Genomic DNA, 8,983 nt, shown 5'->3' with positions numbered 1-8,983 from the left:
GTAGACACTGTTATATTCCATAAAGTTCACTTAAGTGGTGAAATGATGGTGCTGACTGTTAACACTCATTTTATCATATAGGTTTCTTTTTTCTGTTTTCTTGTCCAGTTTTTAAATACACATCCATATCAGTCTATGGAAAATAATGAATGATAATATTAAAACCATTCCTAAATAATCAAAACAGCATTCAGGAAGCATTGCTCTGAATTTCCCAAATACTTTTTTTTTTTTTTTGGTGTGTGTTCTAAGATGGAAAAACATACAGTGGTATGGTTGTCTTTCTAATGGCATTACAGCAGAAAAAGGCCAGTTATTAAAATAACAGACTTTTACTTGTAGAAATACATGCATATATTCAAGTTAGTTCACTGAGAGGGAACCATATTGGCTTCAGTTGGATTTTCAGCATGTAGGAATGAACCTGCATCAAATCAGAGTTGTATGTCACCTCAAAAAAACAACAGGTTTGTGTTATATTTTTTAAAGTCATAAGTAGCTGTGTGTAGCTAGCTACACCACAGGCTCTTGTTTTTACCCATTCTCATTGGTTTGTTACTCGGAGATCTAGCTTTATGTGAGTTGCTTGAGCCCTGTGTCATTTATAGTGTAGGTTTAAAAAAATTAAAAAGTGCTGTCATGATTGTTAAGATCTATCCTGTTTTTGAAGAAATCATTCTTTGGGCAGTGTTCCTGTAGAAACTTATTTTTGCCAACAGTTTTATTTTGGCCTGCAAGAGCACATTTTAAATTAAAAGATCAGGATACTTGACTCCTCTGTGAATATTTAAGAGTTGTAAATAATGATTGTGATATAAAGAAAACTTGTATCCCATTATTTTAATGGTGGATGATTCATCTCTGTGTCAGTTTGATAAATTAACTCAGAGTATAAATATCTATTCTTATGTAATTTTAATGCTTTTTTTATTTCCCCCCCTCTGCCCCATTTTTTCCTCCCCAAATTCAGTAATTTTATTAGCATGACAAGGTATTCAGCCTTTTGCCAAAGCCAATAGATCCAAGTCTCTTGCTTAATCTTCTCCTTCCCCCTTTTCTGAAGAGTGGATCTAGGACACTGTTGTTTGCTCTGTCACAGCAGATTCCTGCCAGTATTGGCTATGACTCCAGAAGTGTCGGCCAACTCCGGGGACTAAGAGTTTTGTTCGAATCCTCATGCACTGAGACCTAAGCCAGTTTTTACCTATCTTGAAGAATAAGCAAAGGGGAAAAAATGTCACTGTTCAAGTACAAGGCATGTAATTGGCAGTAGCAAGTAACAACTTCCTGCTGCTAAAAATATTTTGCTTTATTTCATTTTGCTAGCATTAGCAAGTCAGCAGTCTGTTCTGAAAAACAGGATTTTAAATGGCACATGAAAACTCAGCTATTTGAAACAGTAACTGAACAGCATTTTTTCCTGGTGCCCTAGGCTTCCTAATTACTACAAATTAAATTGAAACAGGTGTGTTCAGAGGCAGCTGAGCTAACATTGCCTTGGCCCAACTCTAATTACAATCCTTGACAAGTGGAGTTGTAGCATTTTAGGGATAATACATCATTTTGAGTTTTGCACCGCTTTTTGTTCTTCCTGCAGCTCCTATCAGGAGGCTATTTGAACCGCTAATGCAAGGTGGTAACTCCTTTTGGTGACAAGTGCATTCAGATGGGAAAGTGGCGGGCTGCTGGCAAGGTGGCTTTTAACAAGGTCAGAGAATAACGTAAACAGTTGAAATAAGATCATGGAGGGAATAGAAATTATTACTAAGCCAAACCCAGTTCTTCGGATTGTTTTTGCAGTCTCAGTAATTGCAAATACAGTGAATACAGAGTTTGGTTTTGTTCCCCTGATACAGGCTGAAAAGCAATTACAAAGGTCTGCATTTCATGACTTTCTTAGAAAACAGTGAAGTCCCCAGTTTGCATCTGTTTTCTTCCATCTTCCTCGGCTCGTGAGTGAAATGCCAACTAATCAGGAGATGCATTGTGACTTAAGAATGGAAATCTGTTAGGTATATGCTGTAAAGGGCTCCCAAATCTCAGAGTTCTGAGGTCACTTTTGGGATGTTAGAGAACTTCTCAATAGAGTTTTCCTTCAGTCTGCAGGTAGCTACAGTGAGGACAGTGTGACTCACCCAGCTCCTTTGCTGAGGACGGTGTGGCTCTATGTCCCAGATGGTGCCTAGCTCAGGTTGGACAAACAGATTGAAGTTTAGCCCAGAAAAAGCTGGACTGCTGGTTGGTATTGAGAAGCAGCCAGAGGCAATATTAGTCCGTGAAGACAGTGAGCCTGCTGTTAGATCTCTAGTCAAATGAAAACTTTAATAGTCAAAATTAGCCCAGTTGCTTGACAGCATGTTTCAGAAGTATTCCAGATAGGTTTTTGACTGACTGGCCCCTTCTTACTACATTTAAATTAATTTTCAGATTGACACTGGAGCACAGGGCAGGGGTTCATTTGCTGAAAGGGCATCTCAATAATGCTTATGGCACTACAGTTCTAGGATCTACCTGTTGGTTGCTGGGTGGAGTTTGAAGTACTTCATACAATCTTCAAGGATCAAGAGGAGTTCCCTTTTGACTAAATGGTCGTGTGTTGTTGCGACAGTTACACTAGCAGGTGCCAGGGCATACAGAGCCCTGAGCTGGTATGTCTTATCAGTTGTATCTAGATTTAGATGAAAGGAATGGGAAAGAATGCAACTGTTTTCATTCATCCCTAATCTTTCACTCTTGATATCTTTAGGAGTGTTTACGTATCATATGAAGATGTTAAGGAGGTAGATGCCATGTACTCTTAGGAGGAGCAAACTCAGGGCTCTGTCTCTTCTTTTTCTTCTTTTTTTTTTTCCCTTGTACATGGGCTTTCTCCCATCTCTCTTACAGATTGAAGGAGAAAAACATGTCTAAAGACACAGTCGTGTACATCATTTTGAGGAATAAATTGCAAAGTTTCTGTGCCAACCATGGATCTGTATCACTTGAGCTACTGAAGATACGAGAACATAAACTAGAAAGAAGGTGGCTCTGTGCTGTGCTGATCCAGAGCAGGCAGGAGCAATTAGTTGGCATGCTGTTTATGTCCCTACTGTAACTCTTTCAAGGTCTCTTTTTTTCTTTTTTTTTCAAACATAGAAAAGACTTTGGCATTTAAGTACAAACTTTGAATACTATTTAAAAATATAATCAAAATAACTGAGTAAATCCATTCAGATTGATGTTACTTTTTTGGAGCTTGGTACTGTTTTGGTGAAAAGCACAATTCAGTAAGCAAAAGAAAACTAGTTTAATTTAAACTTTAACTCTCTTGGGCTTGGTTAGAGTGTTCCATACTGCTTCAGAAACAAAGCACTAGTGTTTGGACTCTTTTTTTTCTTTCTAATTTTCTGACATTACACATTTGTATTTCAGATGTTTGAAATTAGTGACTAGATCATTGCTATGAACTTGGGTGACTTGTGAGTAATTAATGTGCTAGTACAGAGCCAGAGAACAAATGCGAATAAGGCAGGAATCAGCTGATCAATGTGGGAAGCCAGAAGTCATTGGTAACATAATTTTGACATTAAAGTGAGAAGTTCTCTACTTAAATTAATCTCTTCTCATGTTAAATCTTTAACTCTAGCTTTTTTAGTAAATCATCTTTAAAGCCATTTAACAAGTCTCTACAGATGAAGTGAGCCAAGTGGGTGAATGTAAGTTGTATTTATAAAGATGAGTTCCAGATGGCAAAACACGGAAATGGGAACCTAGCAGACGATGTTAGAATGAAATTTGTTAAGACATGGATGGAGGAAAGCAATAGGAGTTTACTTTCCAGTTAGAGACACGTTCTAGGACAGCTGAGAAGGTTGTCTGGGAGATCTTAGAAGAAAAACCTATTTTGTGAGTTTTCCAACTTGAGTCAACCTTCATTTGTGATGCAGCTGGTTAAAGGTGATCTAGAGAAAGGAAATAACACAATTATGAATTAATGTAGTTTTCTACTTTGTTTGTTTTCTAACTCCCCTTCCATTGTGGGAATCTGATATTGCTACTCAGAAGAAACAGCAGCTGGCAATTCTATTTTCGATATCAGATGGTCTGCTCAGATATTTCTCTATACCCTGCAATAGGACTTAACAGTGTCCTGTTCATGTCTGTCTTACCAACTGATCAGCAGCGCTCGCCCACCACGTGGGAGACAAGTGCTTTTCCTGTACAGAGCTGAGAGAGAGAGTATTTGTCTCTACAAAGAGAGCTAGAAGGAAAAGGCCATGGTTTCTCCACCCCTATTCTGTACTTCAGTGGCTAGTGTTAGCTAAAGATGCGAGACACCTGGATTTAATTCCTCTGAGCATATGCACCTGTGTGCCAGGCCTTAAAATGTTACCTATTAGTCAATTTATCTAATATCTTTTCAGTATAGACTGCATCATCATTCACTAGAACAGAGAAGGTATTCTACATTTTCCTTTGCTTGGGTGAGTACCTGCAGAAGAGTTATGCTTGTTCTCAAAGGTGCCTTAAGAGAGAGATGAACTGTTGCAGTTGAAGTAGAGAAGAGAGAGCATCCTGCATCAGTCTCCTCATCACTGGTTTGAGTAGTTTCCTGTGAGTTTGGGATACCGACCTGCACCCTCTCAGGCAGAAGTGAGAAATGAGCTTGTTGCCTCTGTCCTGGGTGAGCACTGTGTTTACTGAACAGTTAGATTAAAAAAAAAAATTTTAGAAGAGCCAGCGACGTGGATCTAGTAAGGTCCCTTATTCCCCAGGGCACAGCGGTGAGCCTGACTACCTTAGCTAACCTGCTGTCATCGAGATAGGTTTTGTGAGTTGGATTTGAAGTACAGACATTCCACTCTTTTGTTAAGGATGTGAGGGCTGTAGACACCGATTTGGTGAGGAGGCACCTGAGATCTTTTGTGGGTTCATTGTGTAGATCTATAGGCTCCTTTGAAAATGCAAGCAAAAGTGGGTTGCTCCTTATTAAGTTCTCAAAAACAGCTGTGTAATGAGTGTTAAACATTATTCTTGGATCATTAATTGCTAGTGACAAGGAAGTTAGATTCCTGAGAACAAAGCCAATGAAACTTTGTAACCTGGGCCTTAAAACATACTGAAGACAGTCAAAATAGACCAGAGAGTATACTTACAACTTTTCCACTACTTCCCAGGGCTGGTATTTTTGTGGTTGGAGGATATGTTGCTCAGGATTCTTTAAAGTGCTTATTGTTTTAAATTAAGTGCAACGTGAAGGAGTAATAATCTAATACTCTGAAGCTCAGAATAAAACCGTAGAAGAATTAATTAGTTGCTTGTGCTCTCTTGGTGTAATTAAAGGTATTTGTCAGAATGTATACTGGTAGATGTCAAGCACATCAGATTGTAGTTTGGATTAAAAAAGCCATCAAGAGATGTTACTGTCATGTATATGGTAGAGAATTTACAAAAATATTACTTCTGCTGCTTCTTGGCCTTTAAAATATGCAGAACTAAATTGGACTGCAAGGCTTACCTGCTGTCATAGTTGATCTTGCTGTAAAAAATCCTTTCTGGAGCATGTTTCAGCCAAATACTGATATTCAAGCATGTGAACAACCTCTGCTACCTTAGAGCCTATGGTTCCCACTGATGGATCTGTGTAGAAAGTCTGGCTTCAAAGATGGAGTTTGTTTTGTTTGAGTTTGGAGGGTTTGGGGCGAAGTTCTTAATGTAGCCAAGGTCTTGTGGGGGGCAGCCAAAATAATTATGAACCTTAGTCACAGTAGTATGCCAAAAATGCAAAGGCAGTGATTTAGTACTTCCAGAGTAGTAAGAATGGTTGAATGCTCAACCGTCCTTCCCTTCCATGGCTGTGACTTTTTAATTGCTAATCTCTCACCCAGTTAAGGTGTGCTTGTATCTGAGGGAGGTCTCTCTTTTGGGTTTACTTTTTTATGACGTGTTAAGTTAGAATAATTTGCAGGTTAATGTGATACATCATTCTGGCAGGAAAGTTCATTTATACTTAAAATGGAGCTTCCCTTAGTTCTCTTTGCACCGCAGAAATAGTAATGGCTGATTGATGACCTTCTGGGCAAGAACTATTGCATTACCATCAATAGGATTTTTCCAAACATACAATAAGTTAAATCAAGTTTATCCGTAGACCCATCTTGACTTAAGCCTCGATCCTGCACCTTTCAGAGAAATGAATGTTTTTCAGTGTTCCACTGAACAGGTTACAGTCTAAATCTGCTAAATAAATGCCCAATGAGGAGCTCAGGGTTTGGAAATGGGATGAACCCTTTCTTTGGTATGCATTAGAGTATTTTCCAGTTAGGACTTACAGGTGCCTGTCTGACTGCCACCTTTCCTTCCCCACTGGTTTGGAAAGGGAGAGGAAGCTCATTTAGACGTAGATTCCCTCTGCTGTTTGGCAATCAGCCTGTGCAGAAATGTTTGATCTCTTGACGCATCGCATTAGATTTACGCTTAGAACCACGCAGGTTTGTCTTTACAGGAATTGATTTTTGTACTATGGACACCTGCAGCACGTACAAAGGTGACGTGGAGTGCCATGTGCTAATTTAAAATAATTTCCTCCGTAATGAACTGGAACAAAAATGAAGGATGGTGCTGCCAGTATTTTTAATAATATGTTGACATATTTTTTGGAAACAGTGTGGCCCATGCTTCCGTTTGTATTTATAATTTAGCATGACTCATAACCAGAAGTCAGAACTGTCCTGGTGAAAAGAAAAGAATGGATATTAAGATTACAAGTGCCAAGGCAGATTTTGTATATCGAAAGCTGACAAAAAAGACAATTTGCAGAGGTTTCAGTAAGTGCATCATTAAATCATCCTTGGCTTCTTCTCAATTGTTTTTTTAAAATGATGCTTCTCTAAGCAAAAATATAAACATGTGAAACACTGAAGGTGACTTTCTTGGAAGAACTGGTTTTTTCCCACTAAGGAAATACATTTTTTCTGAAGATGTCCAATTGATTAATGCCAGACCACATGGAATTACAAGTGAGATCCTCAAGATGTTCTATTGTTTTTATAGCACAACTCAGTTGCCAGTGTTTTTCTGTATGTGAAAATATTTGGCAGCTTTGTTGACCAGATAGGCAATGGTATGTGAATTTTGCATTTTATATAAAGGCCCTTGGTTTCACATCTAAAATTCAGGGGTTTGCCGTTCAGTTAAAACAGTGGGTAAGTTATTGCCTTCATAATTTCTGAGAGTGTCATGGGAAAGCCTCGTGTTGTGCTCCGCTCCACCAGAACTGGACATACATGCTTGCTTTTCCTGAAGGCATTTTCGGACACAGCAAGCTGTCAAGCCTGGAATCGCCTGTAGTGCTGCTGGCCTCAGCAGCTCTCCCCATGGCCCGTGTGGAGACTTGGGTCTGCTCTCCCCGTGTTGCAAGCAAGTTCCGTCTCCATAGCAGAACCCCCTTACTATGTTTGGCGTGAGCAGCGCTGAGAAACATACGTATTGTATAAATTCCCTTCTTGAAGCACTACCAGTACTTTGGTTAAGCCACTGTAAAACTACTGGTATGCATTTGTTCATAGTTTGGAAAATACTGTTTTCATTACAGTAAACCAGTATAAACATCAGCAATATTCCTATCAAACAAATTAGTTCTCATGTGAAATGTATGGTAAGTAAATTTGTTGTGTAGCTGAATACAGTGTTATTTAATGGAACTTGATTTGGTGCCAACCAAACATACGGATCTTTAAATGCATTCCCCCTGTGGCTATGTTGAAATCATCCACCAATAACACGTGCTGAATTCCCTTCCAGACTTGCAGGCTGGCTGCCCTTATTGTGTGAGGTTTTGAAATGCAACAAATAGTATTGGGGGGGGGGGGGGGGGGAGGATACAGTGCAACAATTCCTGTTTTGTTAGTTATTTTTCAAAAAAATTTTGCTTGACTTAAGCTTTTCTTCTTTCACACACCTCCCCCCCACCCCCCCACCCCCTTCCGTTCAGCCTGGAAAAGAGTTTTATCTTCAAAAGCCATAAATGTTCATTTGAGGATTTTTCTTTCCTCTTCTTTTCTACTTCTTTCCTTTTTACCAGGGGAAATTGACAAAAGGGGAAAAGGGGAGATAAATGCAAGACAGGGAAATACAGGTAAATATTTTTGTCCTTGCCATTTTACAATATTAAAATTATTACTATAGGAATATATATTTCTGAAAAAATAATTTTTCAGAAAACACTGCCTATCTATTTTTTTTTTTATTTGTGACAGTCTGTGTTTCTTGACAGGAAGCAGTATTGGGAAAGCTACTTCAGCCATCACATTTTTAACCACAGAACTTCAATGGGCTAACACAATAGGTTACATTCCACTTGCAGCAGAAGTAATAGAATAGATCCTTGTCTACCAAACGCTTCTGTGCATATTTAACATTGATTGCTGTGTGTAGTAGTATTTGAAATTGGTGTCATTCCCTTCTTGCAGTGAAACATACACCAGTGTCAGAAAGTTTAATACAGTGTTCCTCCATAGCTGTCAGTGCCTTAAGGTGGGCTTTAAAAATGCCTGTACTGTAATTACCTCAAGTCATTTAAATTTAACTCACTGCAATTTCTTTAAAACCTTCCCTTTGTACATAATCAAATGCTGAAGTGGTGCTAAGAAGGATGGGCCTCATTTTACTTTGTCAAATTCCCTCCAGTGCTATAACCACGAGTGAGTGTGTTATAATGATTTACATGTATAATATCTGTGTGTGCTGATGTCTCTTGTAGTCAAAATTGTGTTTTGGCTTACCGAGACAATTAAATGGCACAAATTGGGTTCCCGGATTTGTGCCCGGCGTCATACTCAGAGCTCTGAATGCGTTTAGCTTCTGGCTGACTGGCCAAACCTGGTAAGGTTACCTGACGGTGGCACGCAAAACTTGCAGGCATTCAAAAATAGCTTCACATCCAGCCCCAGGCACTGGATTGAGACCACCTTGGAGGGACTTGGCTTTAAAGAGCAGCAGGAAA

Source organism: Haliaeetus albicilla, chromosome 13 (assembly GCF_947461875.1).
Source record: "Haliaeetus albicilla chromosome 13, bHalAlb1.1, whole genome shotgun sequence".
Classification (NCBI taxonomy): Eukaryota; Metazoa; Chordata; class Aves; order Accipitriformes; family Accipitridae; genus Haliaeetus; species Haliaeetus albicilla.
The sequence above is the reverse complement of the archived record's forward strand: the minus strand, read 5'-3'. Positions refer to the sequence as shown.